This window comes from Crocodylus porosus, unplaced genomic scaffold (genome assembly GCF_001723895.1).
Source record: "Crocodylus porosus isolate Cpor-Errol unplaced genomic scaffold, CroPor_comp1, whole genome shotgun sequence".
Classification (NCBI taxonomy): domain Eukaryota; kingdom Metazoa; phylum Chordata; order Crocodylia; family Crocodylidae; genus Crocodylus; species Crocodylus porosus.
This window is the reverse complement of record NW_017728931.1, coordinates 139,912,844-139,929,293: the sequence shown is the minus strand read 5'-3', so window position 1 is coordinate 139,929,293 and position 16,450 is coordinate 139,912,844. Positions and strand designations below refer to the sequence as shown.

Here is a 16,450-nt window from a genome sequence, read left to right as displayed (position 1 = left end):
GCCTTAGTGGAGATCCTGGTCTCTCACCGCACAGGCCTGCCAGTCCTGGCCCATGCATACCCGCTGCTCTCAGAGGCCTGGGACACCTCACACTGCTACTTCCATGTCATTCAGTCCTGGTCTTCAGCACCCTTTGTCATTCATGTTCTGGGTGCCATGTGCTGCAGTCGTGGTTTGGCCGAGCCCTCCACTAGACAGGCTGGGATACCACCCCCCACTGCTCACATGCCTTTCATTGCAGTCTTTCCCTACCACTTCTCCCAAGTCATCACACCGCTGTTATCATACCTGGTGCTTCTGCACTCTCTCCAGGTCTCTGAGATCAAAGAGCTTTAGAGAAATGAATAAATTAAGCCTGTCAAACCTCTATCAGTGAGGAAAGCCAGTATCATGATCCTTCCCTTGCAAATGGGGAAACTGAGGCATGGGCAACGGGAGGGATTTCCTCAAGATCATGCAGCAGTTGGCCAACAGAACTAGTGAATACAACCCAAGACACCTCATTCCTAGGACCCTGCTCACACCTTGTCATAAGGGTCCCCCTTCTAGCTGCTCCTAGGGGAAACATTTGTCTAACCAGTCCATAACTTGGCCAAAGGCAGCATATTGCACTTAAACAACTAGGCAGAGTTGACTGGTGCCTTGATGATGGGAGCAGACAAAAACCAGCAGAGGTGGATGGACAAACAGAAAGAAATGTGAATGGGAGAAATGGTGCTGAATGGTTATTATCAAGGGCTCATCCTGCCACTGACTCACAGGGGGACCTTGGGCAAGTCACTTTGCCTCTGTGCGCATAACTACCGCCCAGTGTGGTAGGATTAGCAGTCCTTCCCCAAGAAAGCCATGAGGGTCACAGCACTGCAACCTGTCTGACGGGACAAGTGCCGGGTTCGTAGTAGAACTGGTTTCCTTCTGGTGTGTATAGGGACTTTCTCTTACAAGCTAGGAGATTACACGTTTAGGGCAATCTCTCTTGCAGGTTTTGCTCAATTATTCTTCTTGTTATAACAAGATGATTTATTAGGCAAATGCCTAATTACAGGCATCAGCTCCTTCTCCCGAGTTCCACCGCTCAGTGCCAGGCAGCACTTGTTGAAATCCCACACTACATATTCTGCTGCATTAACCAACTAGTAGAGGGTTATGTGCAGCCTCCGCATTTTACGAGCTGTTACAAACAAGCATTTTCCCAACAAACTCCCCGTTTGTTCCCCTGCTTCCATTGCTGCTTAGTGGCCTGTGAGCATCGGGTTCAGGATTTTGCAGAAATTTATGGTTTGAAAAATTAAGAACACTTTAAACACCTTTTACAGCAGCCAAAGCTCGAGGCTACGAGACGCATTACCAGGTCCTGCTAAAAGGCATACAGCTGTAGCGGGGAGAGGTAGCAGGCTCCCAGCAGAGTCTCTGTCGTGAACTCCCAGACACTGAGAATTATTTCACATCTGGATGTGCTGAATCCAGTGCTGGCAGTGGGGAGGGCTGCACCGAAAACCCTGGAGATGAAGAGCAGAGAAGTCTGCAGTGCTGTGCTATGTGTGGTTCCCAGGCTTGCAGGTTGATACATGGGGCCAGGAAGGAATTTCCCCCCCTCCTGTTGCTACGTAACAGGGAAGGGTTTGTTTTTTTCCCTCCATCTTCCTCAAAAGCATTAGGTGTTGGCTGAAGCCTAGGCTGGGGATTTTGACTGGGTGCACCAGTGCTCCTGCTGGGACTAAAACCTGGAGGTTGCTGGCTCGAGGGTCTCGTCCTTCTGCTCTGGGTCCAACTAATGGCCACATTTGAGGTCAGGAAGGAATTTTTCTGCATGATCAGACTGGTATGGACCATGGGGTTTTTGCCTTCCTCTGTAGGAAAGCCACAACCCTCTTCCTTGGATCTCAAAAGTGTATTTTTACAGCTCTCACAGCCATAAGACACTGTCTGCCATGGTCTCCTATGGCAGGTCAAGGTGCTTGGCTTTGTGGTTGTGACACAAGGTTGACCGTGTTGCTTCAGTAACAGGTTAGACACGCATTTGTGCGGGATGGTTTGCATAAGGAGGATCCTGCCTTAAGCAGTGGGTAGGACTAAATGACCCCAGAGGTCCCGTCCAGCCCCACTTCTCTGTATTAATAGGGGGCAAGAGTAATGGAACTAGAGGAGGGGGTCGAGGTCGATATAATTATCTGCTGGGCTGGTTCTGGGTCCTGCTGGGTTTTTCCTTCCTGTGCTTTTATATGAGATCAGACGCTGCCCACACAGCCCTCTTGCAGATTGTTTTTTCCTGGTCAACTGTAGTGCTCATGTTTGGGGCTCGAAAGCATCACTACTGGAAGCTGCAAGAGGTGCGGCGGAGGAAGCCACGCAAGAGAGAGTTGCATCTGTGGCGGGCCAGTAGGGGGCGCTCCTGCGCTGAGCCGCCCACCTCCCTGCGCCGCCCACCTCCCAGGCGCCAAATGCCTCCCTGGGGTGCCTCACGTCCGGCCGACCCCCTTCCTGGAGCACACTCGCTAGCCTGGGGGTAACGTAGCTGCCACCACCCCGAGAATGGACTCACTCTCAAGAGTAAATTGGATGCTTGTCTTGCTGGGATCCTATGACCCCAGCTGACTTCCTGCCCTTTGGGCAGGGGGCTGGACTCGAAGATCTCCCGAGGTCCCTTCCAGCCCTGATGTCTATGAAATCTATTAAATCTGTGTCCTCGGGGAAACACAGGCCTAATGTCCTACGGGTACTCGACCCAGTACAGGCACTTGGGGCACTTCCCCAAGTCAGGGGGCAAAAAGTAAAGTCTCCCTTAGTCTGCAGACCTAAGGGGTCTCTTAGGCATAATTTAGACCCACCCCTCAATAAGTCTCCCACACCGGTCACAAAGGAGGACTTTATTGATTACAGGGATAGGGTGAAAATAGGGTACAAGATTGAGCAATATCCTAGAAATCCTAAAGAGCAAACAGAGGGGCTGAGGTAGCCTTTTGATCACGCATCTGAGTTCCTGCCAGCTAGATCTCTATCAGATCTCGAGTAGCTTACTCACAAGCATCTTCCAGAGGCCGGTGAAGTTTTCCCTCCGGAGGCAGGCGGTTCCTTGCTCATGAGTTTTGGGGGAGAGAGCCAGTCTTAGATGGTAAAGCTTCTCTGTGTCGCTTCTCTGTGTCCCCCGCATGGCTGCTGCCCCTTCCACCCAGGCAGTCCTAACCTATATAACCCCCGTGACCTCATTCACCTGGCCCAGTGGAGGCCAGCTCCGGTTGGCTGTCCACCAACCAATTTGAAACACATCACCAGTCACCGGGCAGGTTCCAGCCCCCCAGGTAGATGCCCTTCACCCAGGTGGCCCATACCGGTCCCGTAGGCAGAGGGAGCAGGTCTCCCCTCCCTCAGGCCTGCAGCCAGCTCAAGTTACCTAAAGGGAGAGGCTGAGGTGTGACTCCTCTGTGCTGGCCCATCTAATCACACTGTCACAGAGCAGAGATTTTGGGGAGAAACCAAGGTGGCTTTCTGCAACAGCATCCATCTGCTTACCAATTAGACCAGAGGGACACAGTGCCAGGGCTGGTAGTGAAGGGCACCGACCATAGGGAGGAAGGTCTCTGATACAGCTTCCTTTCCGAAGGGGAGCCTGACTTTTGAAACGGCTGCATGCAGTAGTTTGCTAACTGAACGGAAACCTTGTCAACCAAGTCCTGTAGACAGCGCAGCGGAGTTACAGAGGAGGCATTGGGAGAGGAGGCATGGATGAGGTGTCAGTGGGCACCTCAGTCAGGTGTTGGCATGTCTGTGGTTGGGCATATGTTCGAGTGGAGACTCTCCGCTTTGTTTCATCCATGATCCTCGCCATGGGCCTTTCTACTGCCAAAGGCATGCGGGTCACTGGGCGGTTGCGTAGGCGTGTTGTCAGTCATGAAACAGACTGGTGACGGTGGTGGAGGGGACGGCGGAGGGCTGGCACTGCAGGGGTGCCAGGTTATGGTGCTGTAGGGAGAAGGGGTCCTGGGCTATTGAGTTGCTACAGGTGGGGTGAAGGGGCTCAGGGTTTGGGAGCTCTTGCTGCAAGGAAGTAGGGGAGACTTGTTGGGCGCGAGGCTGGTGCTGCTCAGGCGGGAAGATGCTGAGTATTACAATAGCGGGGAGGGGAAGAGTGTAACTCCTCCCCATTCAGCTCAAAGCCACTTAAAGAGAGAGAGCTCCTTTCCACCCTTGGAGTGAGCATCATTCCCCATAGCTGCCGCTCGACCTTGCCTGGACAAGAACAGCCCCTGTGGCCCCAGTCTGCTTTGGTCACTGGGCTTAGTGCTGCTGGGATGTGGGGATGGGGTTAGCTACCTGGCTACATACCTGTGTGTGTGTGTAGTGCCTGAACATGTACATGTGCATACGTGTCTATGCATGTTTAAGTGCAAAGGGACTGTGCAAGCGCTTGAATGCATGCAGACATGACTGTGTCAGTCTAAGGGTTGTGTCTGTGTTACTATTTAGGGTCAATTGTTCTTAATTAGCCCAAGCCATAGGAGCTGCCCCTTCACATCTACATGCACACCACGCACGGAAGGAGAGACAAGCAATGGGCCAACTTACTCCCAACCTGAGCCCTTCTAGGAGTCATCTCTGCCCCATACTGGTCTCTCCTGTGCTTAGCTCTGAGTATGGGCCAAAGAGTCGGGAAGCCGAGTGCAGAAGGGCAGGAAGCCAGGTCCCAGGAGTCACCCTGTGCTGTGACCCTTAGCTGGGCTTAGTTTGGACCACACTGCGGAGGGGAGGCTAGGGAGACGTCCAGCCCCCATACTCTGATGCTCAGGAGAGTTTCTTGGGGCATGCTGGACTTTTGCTGCATGCAAACAAAGGGGCTTTAAAGGTGGGTTTGGGTTAGAAGGCCAGACCATGAGCAGGCCAAGGAAGCAGTGTAGACATATCCTAAAGCATGTGAGGCTGGGTGTTTGCTGTGACAGAGATGCATGTTAAGCAGCCTGCCCTCCACCTGGAAATTAAAGCACTGCTCCCCTGTTGCATGTGAGACCTTTGCGGTCAAAGTGCCCGAGTCCTGCTGTCTCCCATGGGATGGTCCGTGTACCGCCCTGGGAGGCTGTGAGGAAGGCACTGCTGCTTAGTCATTACAAAGTTTGGGGATTTTTGGGTGGCGTGGAACAGCGACCGAGTCTTCGGCAAATAACAGCACGCACGGCAGCTCTGGACAAGCACTGGCTAGGAGTAGAGCAGTATGTCCTGTCCTCATCCTGGAAGGACTCAGAGCTCTTCCTGGAGGTCACCCACATGAAGAGCTCTTGTACTGTGAACCTTTCGGGACCCAGAGGGTGGCTTAACCTCAGTATACCTGCCCAGCTCCATAGAGCGGCTTGCTGATGGGACCCATTGCCCATGCAGGCTCAAGCACAGCATCAGTAGTTTGCAGCTCAGATGAGAGGCCTGCCATTTAGAAATGACTGTTTCTAAGAAGCCACCTGTAAATTATAAGCTCCATGCTCCATTCCCAACCCCATGGGCCGACCCAGGCATGACCCATGACTCAGGGTAGCCAGTTAGCCCTGGACAGTACATCCGAGCTATTTCACTTCTCTTTCTAATGCCATACTCTGTGCACCACCTCCTCCATGTTGGCTGTCCATCATCTGCCCAGGTCTGGGGATGGGATTTTGATTAGTGACGGGAAAGGCCTAATGGTTTTTCTAAAGCAATATGAACCTTCTAGTTCAGACCCTGATCTTCAGTGGTGGTGTAAGAGTGATGCTGTAGCCACGATGCTGCAGAAATGATGCGAGTGGCAAGGATTTCTTAGGGTGATATTTTTTTTTATTGGAGCAACTATGTAGTTGGAATAAAGTTAGACCAGCTTCTCAATACAAGAGTTAGACTTGAGGTGGTCTAAGGAAGAGTGTCTTGCATTCAAATGCTTGTTTAACTCCATTCCAGCTCCATAGTTGGTCCAATGAAAAATGTCACCCAAAGAAATCCTTGCTGCTTAAAATGGTGTTAATCCTGGGGTGACTTTCTTGAAGTCATCGATGCGGTTCTGTGTTTAGGCTAACACTGTTGAGATCAGAGCTGGGCTTTAATTTCATTGGGGAAAGTCGAGTCCTCCAGATCATAAAGAGCAGAATAGCTGACATGGGAGTTAGCCATGCCACCATTGCCCAGCTGAGCTTGTCTGGATTTACCCTGGTGTATCCCAGATCAGAATGAAGCTTCTCCTCTGTTACCTCGGTGGAAAATCAGGTCCTAGCTCTGGCTTTCTCCTGGTATAAGTGAGACCAAAATCCAGCCCTGGCTCCTTGATCTTGGTGGAAGGAGTCTGGGTTTAGGTTAGTACAGCTGAGATCAGACTCGAGCCCTCACGTTTTCCTTTCTAAGTAATTCCAAGTTCAGTGAAGACAAGTCACACAGATGGGCCTGGCCTCACCGCGGCTACCAGAAGCACTACACAGCACCTCTGGCACTTGGATGCTCAGCCCAGCCAATCCCAGCTCCGCATTTCCCTGGCCTTCGTGGAGATGTTTCATCAATGTTTCATTTGATAACAGCCATAAGTCATGCCAGACAGTGTGTTTGGGGCAATTATTGCTCTTGCCAAGTGATCTGAGCCTCTCAGCCCAGGCCCTCGTGCTCCATCACACCACCCGAGGCAATGCAATTATCACCCAGAAAGACCCTGCCTGCCATCACTTACTGCACTTATACCGTCCGCTGCAGAGAGCCCGGCCCAGGAGTGATGGGATGAAATGAGAAGAAGGAGCAGTTAGGAGGAATATAAAGAAATGTCAGGATGTGCGGCCGTAACAACTAGATCTATTAGGCCGGGAAATGGGCTCCCCGTGGGAGATGGTGGGAGCCACATCACTCATTATCATTTAAAGCCAGACTGGCCAAAGCATCCTGCCCAGGCAGCTGGGAGGTGGGAGGGAGACAGACAGGTGACCTGAAAGGTCATTGCCATTGCTAACACCAATGATCTGTGTACTCATCCTGCCTTCCTGTGATCTGCCCTCCACGCCAGCCCCAGGGCATACAAGCTGCGTGGCTGATCTTTGCCCCTCAATTCCCCACTGGTATTTCAGTTTACTTCATGTCCTGGGCCACCTGGCAGGTGTCTCTGGGCTTTGTGATCTCTGTGCACTGGTAACACTGACATGAGGAAGTGGCAACATCATTAGCGTGCTGAGTTAATGATCTCCAAAGTCTTTGATCATGCAACAAGGGAAAACCTTGCATGAGATCTCAGACCTGCTCTCACATGTACTCAGGGGAGATCCAAGGGGAATGTGGTTGGGAGGGCTGGGTACTCTTGATTTATTACTGACAGTAGTCAGGATTCATATCTTTTTGCTTTAAAGTAGCACCGAGACACCCAAACCATGACCAGACCCCACTTGTCCAGACTCTGTACAGATACAGCCTGAGACTCAGGCCTGCCTCAAGGAGCTGAGACAGACAGGAGAAAGGGAAAGGGAAGAAAAGGAGGGGTCGCTATCCTGCTATCCTTGAGTTATGGATGGGGTAGGGGGGTGGATTAAGTGCCTCACCCAAGGTCATACAGGCAGACTGTGGCAGCAGCAGAGACACATCTGCTAAGTCCCAGCCCAGGTCTCTTCCCTCTCTATTAATGCAGGTGGGGGAATAGGAGGAAATCCTCAAATAATAGTGAAGTGCAGCTTCCCTGAAGATGTCTCCCCGCTGCCTCTGGACTCCTAAAGTAGAGCAATGGGGCACACTTCGGCCCCATGGCATTGCCATGGGCATAGGACCTCATATCCAGACACCAGATGCAAGCTGCTGAAGGCTTTAGTCCTGTGACTGTGACTTTGATCTGCTCTCTGTGCGCCGAGTGACTGCTTCTGTCTGCATGCATGTATGGTCATGTGCAGGCCTGTAGGTTTCCTACACATGGGCGGCTTAATTAAGATTTAATTGTACGTAATCCCCCACGGAGGAGCCATAGCTCCAGGCTCAGCTTGGGTTTAACATGTTAGTGGTCATGGGGAGCTGTTATTAAATCCAGCCAGGTGATATATGGACCCTGGTAAGGGCCACTCTCTGCACCTTGCTTCTGCATTTAGTGAATGATGTACCTCTTTGGGTTGCAGACTTCTTTTTCTCAGCGGCGAACCCTCAAGCAGGTTTTCTGGTTGTATTTCAAGGTGGTGGCCAGTGGGACCTCTGGATACCCCCAGCTATCAGATGAAAGAGTCTTTGCACATGATAGGGACTGGGAACACAGCCTGCATTGGACTTCAGTAGAAGCTCCATGCGTGGTCTCTGTCTGTATCTAGTTATGGGGCCAGTGCTCACGAAGATCAGAGGATCATAGGAAAGTAGGGCCGGAAGGGAGCTCATGTGGTTATCTAGTCCAGCCTCCTGCTCAGGACAGGGTCAGAGTTGCCTAAACCATTGCAGCCCAGTGTGTCTAGCATGGGATATACTCTGCAACCTCTTCTGGGAGCCGGTTCCAGTGCTTAAGCACCCTCATAGTCAAAACGCAGCCCTCCTGTTAATACAACACAGCACGCTGTTGACTTTTTGCAACAACAGCACGCTGTTGGCTTGCATTCAGCGTTGGGTGCATTGTGACCCCTAGATGTGGTATTGCTCTTGAATTTGTCCAAGGAGCGTGTGAACTGCAACTGGCTTGCTCTGGCAGCTCAACATCTGCCCACAACTGCTGGGCTATGTTGTTGAAAAGGCAGGCTCCTCTTTGCAAGGAAGTCCATAAGATCTTGGGGGTTTTTTTGCACCTGCACGTGACAGTGAATCAGGCTGTTGAAGTCATCAGGACATGCACCCCCTCTTCATTTCGCCAGCCCAAAGCTAGCAGCACTGATTTTACATGTACAAATTGTTCCTGCCAAATGAAAGGTCAGATCTGAGCCAGCCTGAAAAGTTAAACCCTTGTTAATACTCTCCCCTCTTGCATCATCTCAGAAAGAAGAAATCTGAGTGAGCCGGTGCCCCTTGTAGGATATCTGACAGGCTAACTGGCTCGGGAAGCCGTGAGCAAATGCCAGAGCCAGGAGCCTTCCTCTGAGCAGACAAGCTGGCATCCGAACGGGCCTGCCCCATTGTAGCAGTGCCATTTAGGTCCACGTAAGCCGGAGATCCAGTGATAGTTCTTAGCACCCGGAGACAGGTGTGAGCTCATGATAATGTCTGGAAGGGACATAGGCCTGGAAAACACCGAGACCTTTGATTTGCTAGTCAAATCTATCATGGGCTAACGCACCATCTCTCTGTTGGCCCAACCCGTAGCTTTAATCATGCTTCTTGGCCAGAGAGGTGCCTTCTTCAGGTCTTGTCCATTTACCTGAGGTTTTATTCAGCCAAGAGCCATCTCCTTGGATCTGATATCCACCCCATTGGTGCGATCAGCATCCCTCTTGATGTTGACGGAGGCTCCCGTGTATAGCTAGGGAAGTGGGGAAGGCCGTACTAAGCAGTATATGGCCACAAACCTTCATGCTTGAAGCTCTCCTGTGAGCAGCAGCCCTGCCTTCTCTGCTACACATTGCAGAGTCCAGCCAGACCCTTTCCAGCTCATCCAGCGCCATGTTCATTCCCAAGGCCTCCCGCGGTGTTAAAGGAGCCGTGGATGGGGCCTGGCTGGCTGTCCTCTGCCTCCCCTGTACAGCAGTAACCACACAAAAGCTGGGAGATGGTCACAATATAGAGCAGTGATTCACAACCAGGGTGCCGCAGCACCTTGAGGTGCCTCGAGAGCCTTGCAAGGGTGCTGCAGGGTGCTGTGCAACGTTAGCACTGTCAGGTCTGCAAAGATGCTTCACAAGATAAACCCAGGGATTTCAACTAGGAATCCACAGTATTAAAAACACTCAGACCTGTTAGGGGCTTTCTGAGTCCTTTGTAGCAGAAGAACTGCTCTGGGATTTTTTCCGTAGTCAGAAAATGAGTGGCATTTTCTGACGGGCGCCTCGAGCCTAACAAAGTTGAGAGTCGTGATTTAGAGTGACGTATCTGCCTAGCCCTAGACTGCAATGGGGCCCTGGTGTGCCCCGTGTCTCAGGAAGATGCCTTTCTTTGGGAGGGAGCTGCTCCTGCCAGAGGTTTGTGTTTCAGCACACAAAGCTCAAGTTGCTGTTTCAGCGGCGTTGAAGGGCAGTTGCGTCTCCCTAATGAGCAATATCCATTCATCGTTCTCCATTAGAGGGATCTATCTCTACCCCATCCCCACCTCCATGAGTCTCGGCTGGATACTTCCCTGCTGTTGGGGGACTGTGTACGCAAAGGCAGAGCCAACAGCGCAGGATTTACCTACAACAAATCCAGGCATTTTGCTGGCTTGTGAAATGAGGGTTGCTTCTGGCACCTGGCTGGGCAACTCCCTGCACAGCCCGAGGGTCAAAAAGTCATTGAGTGGAGCAGCCATGGCCACCGAGAGAGCCTGCAGATGAATGATATGTCATGGTTAGGAGCCGAGTTCACTGGGGGAAGGTCAGGTGTGCTGTCTGTGCTAATGGGAGCCCTACAAGACCAGCTCTCGGGACCTTCTTCGGTAGTGCTGGGAGGTTGGCAAGTAGATTGGGCACTGCCTTCCAGCAGGGACCTGGAAACCCAAAGATGTGAGGTGCCTCGAAGAGACAAGAGCCAAAGGACCCAGGTCCCTGGGAGCATGATCATTTCTGTTACCTCCAGACTAGGCCATGATTCCCTTTTACTGCACAGTTCAACATGGTGATGACAGAGACTTCAGTATGGATAGCTGCCCTGGCTGCAAGTCTCCAGAACAGGGCCAACAGGTAGAAGTGCACTGCAGTGAAGAAATCTTGATATCGTGGTCCACTCAAGCACAAATCTGGGCAAAGAGTCTCCTGAATGGCGTCCTGCCACCGGCTCCCTGTTGTACATACTGTGTGACCCTGAGCAGATCAGTTAAGTCTGAGCTCAGCTTGCTACCTGTTGGGACATTGCCAGGTTTAGTCCATCCGTGTTAGCAAAGAGCTTTGAGCTCTTCAGAAAGAAGATGCTGTTGTAGTGTGTAAAACTGTGATCTGCCCCAGGCCGCCCCATGCATGCCATGAGCATCCAACCAGCATTGCCTGATTTCTGGGATTTAGTGGTTGTGGAATGGGAACGAAAAGATGGTACAGAGATAGCATGGACATAGCCTCATAGAAAATGAGGGTTGAAGGGACCTCAGGAGGGCACATCTAGTCCAACCCCCTGCTCAACGCAGGACCAGCCCCAACCACATCATCCCAGCCAAGGCTTTGTCTAGGTGGGTCTTAAAAATCTCCAAGGATGGAGAGTCTACAACCTTTCTGGGTAGCCTGTTCCAGTGCTTTATTACCCTCCTAGTGAGAAAGGTTTCCTAATATCCAACCTAAACTTCCCTTGCTGCAACTGGAGCCCATTGCTCCTTGTGTTGCCATTTGCCACCACTGAGAGCAGCCCAGCTCCAGCCTCTTTGGATCCCCCCTTCAGAGAGCTGAAGGCTGCTATTAAATATCCTCTCATCTTATGTAGACTAAACAAGCCCAGTTCCCTCAGCTTCTCCTCATAAGCCCTGCTCCTCAGCCCCCTAACCATTTTCATTGCCCTCCACTGGACTCTCTCCAATTTGTCCACAAACTTTCTGTAGTGGGGGACCCAAAACTGGACACAGGACCCCAGATGAAGTCTCCCTAGTGCCAAATAGAGGGGGCATAATCATATCCCTCAATCTGCTGGCAACGCTGCTACTAATGCAGCCCAGTATGCTGTTAGCCTTCTTCTCAACAGTGGCACACTGTTGACTCATAATAAGTTTATTCTCCAATGTCACCCCCAGGTCCTTTTGTGCAGAGCTGCTGCCCAGCCAGTCAGTCGTCAACCTGCACCGGTGCATGAATTTGCTCCATCCTAAGTGCTGGACTTTGCACTTGTCCTTACTGAACCTCATGAGATTTATTTTGGTCCAATCCTCCAATTGGTCTAGATCTCTGTTAGTCCAAGCCCTACCCTCCACTGTATGTACTACACACTCCAGCTTGGTGTCATCCGCAAAATTGCTGAGAATGCACTCCATCCCATCTTCCAGCTTGTTAATAAAGATATTGAACAAAACGGGCCCCAGGACTGGCCCCTGGGGCACTCCACTTGATCCTGGCTGCCAGCTAGACATTGAGCCATTGATCACTACCCGTTGAACTGAACGATCCAGCCAGCTTTCAATCCACCTTACAGTCCATTCGTCCAACCCATACTTCTTCAGCTTGCTTGCAGAAATGTTGGACAGACTGTATCAAAAGCCTTGCTAAAGTCAAGGTATAGCATGCCCACTGCTTTTGCCACATCCAGAGAGCCAGTCATCTCATCACAGAAAGCAATCAGGTTGGTCAGGCATGATTTGCCCTGGTGAATCCCTGCTGACTCTTCCTAATCACCTTCTTCTCCTCCAAGTGGTTAGAAATGGATTCCTTGGGGGTCTGCTCCGTGAATTTTCCAGGGACTGAGATGAGGCTGACCAGTCTATATTTCCTGAATCCCCCTTCTTCCTTTTTTAAAGATGGGCATTATATTTAACCATTTCCAATCACCCAGGACCTCTCTGAGTTGTCCCAAGTTTAAAAAGATAATGGCCAGTGGCTCTGCAATTACAATGGTCAACTCCTTCAGCACCCTCAGGTGCATCACGTCTGGCCCTATGGACTTGTACACATGCAGCTTTTCAAAGTAGTCCCTAACCTGTTCTTTCATAGCTGTTAGCTGCTCACCTCCTCCCCAAACTGTGCTGCCAGATGCAGTAGTGTGGGAGCTGCCCTTGCCGGGAAGACCGAGGTGAAAACGTCATTGAGCACTTCAGCCTTTTCCTCATCATCTGTCATTAAGTTGCCTCCCCCATTCAGTAAGAAACCCACACTTTCCCTGACCTTCCTCTTGTTGCTGACATCCTTGTAGAAACCCTTCATGTCACCTCTCATGTCCCTTGCTGCTGCAACTCCAAGTGTGCTTTGGCCTTCCTGACTCCAATCCTGCATGCACAATCAATACTCTTATACTCCTCCCTAGTTATTTGTCCAAGCTTCCACTTCTTATAAGCTTCCTTTTTATGTTTTAGCTTACTGAAGAGTTCCCTGCTAAGCCAAGCTGGTCTTCTGCCACAATTGCTAGCCTTTCTGCACATCGGGATAGTTTGTTCCTATACCCTCAGTCAGGTGTCTTTAAAATACAGGCGGCTCTCCTGGAGTCCTGTCCCCATCAGACTGGCTTCCCAGGGGATCCTGCCCATGAGTTACATAACAGAGTCAAAGTCAGCTTTTCTGAAGTCCAGGCTCCTTACTCTGCTGCTCTCCATCCTTCCTCTCCTCAGGACCTTGAACTCAATCATCTCGTAATCACTGCTGTCCAAGTTGCCATCTACTACTACTTCCCCCACCAATTCTTCCCTGTTCGTGAGCAGCAGGTCACGAAGAGCATGGCCCCTAGTTGGCCACTCCAGCATTTGCAGCAGGAAGTTGTCCCCAGCATGCTCTGAAAATGTCCTGGATTGCCTGCGCATTGCTGTATTGTCCTCCTAGCAGATGTCAGGTTGACTGAAGTCCCCCATGAGACCCAGGGCCAGTGATCCAAAACCATCCACTAGCTGTTTGAAGAAAACCACATCCGCCACTTCCTCTGGTCTGGTGGTCTATAGCAGACCCCCGCCACAGTATCACCCTTGTTGCTCTCCCCTCTGACCCGAACCCGGAGGCTCTTAACAGCCCTGTCTCCAGCTTCATACCGGAGCTCTGAGCAATCGTACGGCTCTTTGACATGAAGTGCAACTCCTCCTCCTCTTCTCCCCTTGCCTGTCCTTCCTCAACAGTTTGTCCCCACCCATGAGACTGCCCCAGCCATGCGAGCTCCCACCAAGGCTCTGTTATTCCCATCATGTCATAGCCCCATGGCTACGCAAGGACTTCCCATCCTTCCTGCTGGTTTCCTAGGCCCTGTGCATTTGTGTATAGACACAGGCAGTGACTAACCGATTGCCCTAATTTCTCAGGAAGCAAGTGAAGGTCTCCCCTGCTGCCTGCTCCTGCTTCTGCTTCCTTCAGGTCACCTGCTTCCACACTTACCCCAGGGCTTTGGTCTCCATCCCCCTGCAAACCTAGTTTAAAGCCTTCCTCACTGGGTTCAGCGAGCCTGTCTGCAAAGACATGCCCCTGGTCTGTCCTCTGGACCTTTCCTATGGAAGAAAGCATGGGCAATGGGAAATCGGTGTGGTGGGTCTTACTCCAAATAACACGCAGAAGTGTCCTACAGATGCTATTACTGAGTTTGATGATGACAGCTACATGGGCAGGGTGCCACTGTCCTGTGAGTGCTTTTAACTTCCATGGTAACCATGAGGTCCTTACCCATAAATACCCTGCAACTCGATTATAATCACAGAGGCCTGCAGGTTCCTGGTTAATTGCGTTTAGTTTGCCCAGAATGAAATTACCATATAACTAGCACTCACTCCACCGTAATGGGCAGAAATCACTGGATATGTTTTACTCTGCAACTACATGGCAATTAGCAGGGACGAGAGAACATACCTACGCAGGTTGAGAGCCCTGGCATTCCCTGTGAGTCTGGAAAGCAGGCTGGCATGTCATGTCCACAGGCATCCTTGGGGGGTTTCCAGCTCGCCCCTGGTTTAGCCAGGACCAAATCCCAGGGTCTTTGCTGCCTTTGCATTCAGTCTCGACTCAGCTGAGCGCCCGTTGACTTTCAAGTGGGAGTTTGAGGGAGGAGGGAGCAAAACTTGGTTAAGGCTCCTGTGATTCATCTTCAAGGAGCCCCTGCCCCTTTCACTTGGTATCACATCACTTCTGTCTCATATCTTGTCCTGGGGCAGGAACTACAAACAGCAGCATGAGATGATGAAGTGAGGAGGGGTGGGGAAAGGAGGGATGCTCTTTAAGCCTCAGGAAAGGCTGCTAGTTGAGTTTGGCTGAAGGTTCAGATGAGTTTGCTGTTTGCTCAGGCCTGAAAGCAGCTTGTGTGCATGCAAGCAAACTCCAAGGCCAGTGTAGTTAGAAGCTGCCATTTGCCCCAGTGTGACTAGCAGGTGCTCCCACCGAGACAGCAAAAGTTTCCTTCAGCACCCAGCCAGGAGCACGTGCACACCAGGCACTGCCAGCACAGGAGGGCACAATGCCAGGCTGGTCCCTAGCAGGGCAATGGTGTGCAGAGCCCTGGGGCTAGCAGGATAGAGATTCAGGAGCAGGCTAGGGCTTTGGGCTAGGACCTGCTTTCTTCTCTTCGATTATTTAGAGCTGCATCTAGTTGGGTGGGTGACAGTGCCTGGGAATGCCACGTTTTGGCTGTGGTCACTCAATAGCCATTGGTCTTTAAGTGTCAAACCAGTGACCAAGCACCAAGTGCAGTGGGCATTGAGGTCTTGTTTTTGGATGCTGTGTCCTCACCACTCACGCCCATTAAAACCCTCTGACCCTTTTCCCAAGAGCATTATCCATGATGCCTTGAGAGGCTTGATAGCTAGCAAGGTTCCAGTTGCATCCTTGCATCCCGTTTGATTAAAACACCCCTTCCCGTAGATTTCACGTTGTCACCAGATTTGCCTTTTAATGTTATTGCGGGCTGCCCCCTTTCATCCCCCAAGGTGGTTGCATTGCACTGATAGGACCAGCAGCACATACAATTTTTACATTTTCCCAACTCTTTCAAGTGGACATAAAGATGTCAGTGAGATGACATAGTGGGCTGCAGTGTAAAGGCAGTAAACTGGGAGATGGGTAGTTAATCTGTTCTTCCTGACCCCCCGGTAATTATAGGAATTAGTTCCTAATGGGTATAGTGCTGTGTGGGAATAATTTTTGTCTTGCTGATGTGAGGGTTTTGTATTTTCACCCCAGTTATGCTGATTTCAGCAGGATGATTCGGAGTCCTATAAGTTTGGCAAGCAGGACACAAAACATTCCTGGGGCAACTTGCTGTACTGCATGATGAAACGCATTTGGACATGACAGGGTAGCATCACTGCATTGCCTTGCAATGCTCTGTCATTGCTGAGTTGCCTACAGTGCTATGGGAATAAAGGAATGAGTGACTAGATGGGCATGGCCCCATTACTGCTGAATTGCAGGTGCCTTGCACAATCAAAAGCAATAAACACAGTGACACTGAATGTGATAAGCCAAGAGAATGGAAAAATGCACAGTCCTTCCCGCCCGGTGCTCACACTTACTGTCACATCAGCAGCTGGGCCATTTCCCCTGCCATTATACAAGTGGTGATGTACATAATGTGTGTTTTAGACTTTCTCTGCAAAGTCAGGCTGGAGATCATGGCTAAAAGTAGGATGCACAATCTGGTGGACCATTGCTCCAATCTGATATGGACATCCTGTGTTCACTTGAAAATCTGGCTGGAAAAGCACACCAAGCCCTATGTATTATAGAATCACAGGAATTCAGGGCTCGAAGGGACCACAAAAGACTTAGTCTACCCTATACAATGAAGCAAGATCAAG

At 51.0% G+C, this 16,450-nt stretch overlaps 1 protein-coding gene across 1 annotated transcript in view; it reads left to right on the top strand.

Moving 5' to 3' along the window:
• Positions 1-16,450, top strand: part of PLXNA4 (plexin A4) — a 506,929-nt gene that overhangs the window by 382,544 nt on the left and 107,935 nt on the right. The gene's annotated exons all lie outside the window — the stretch shown is intronic.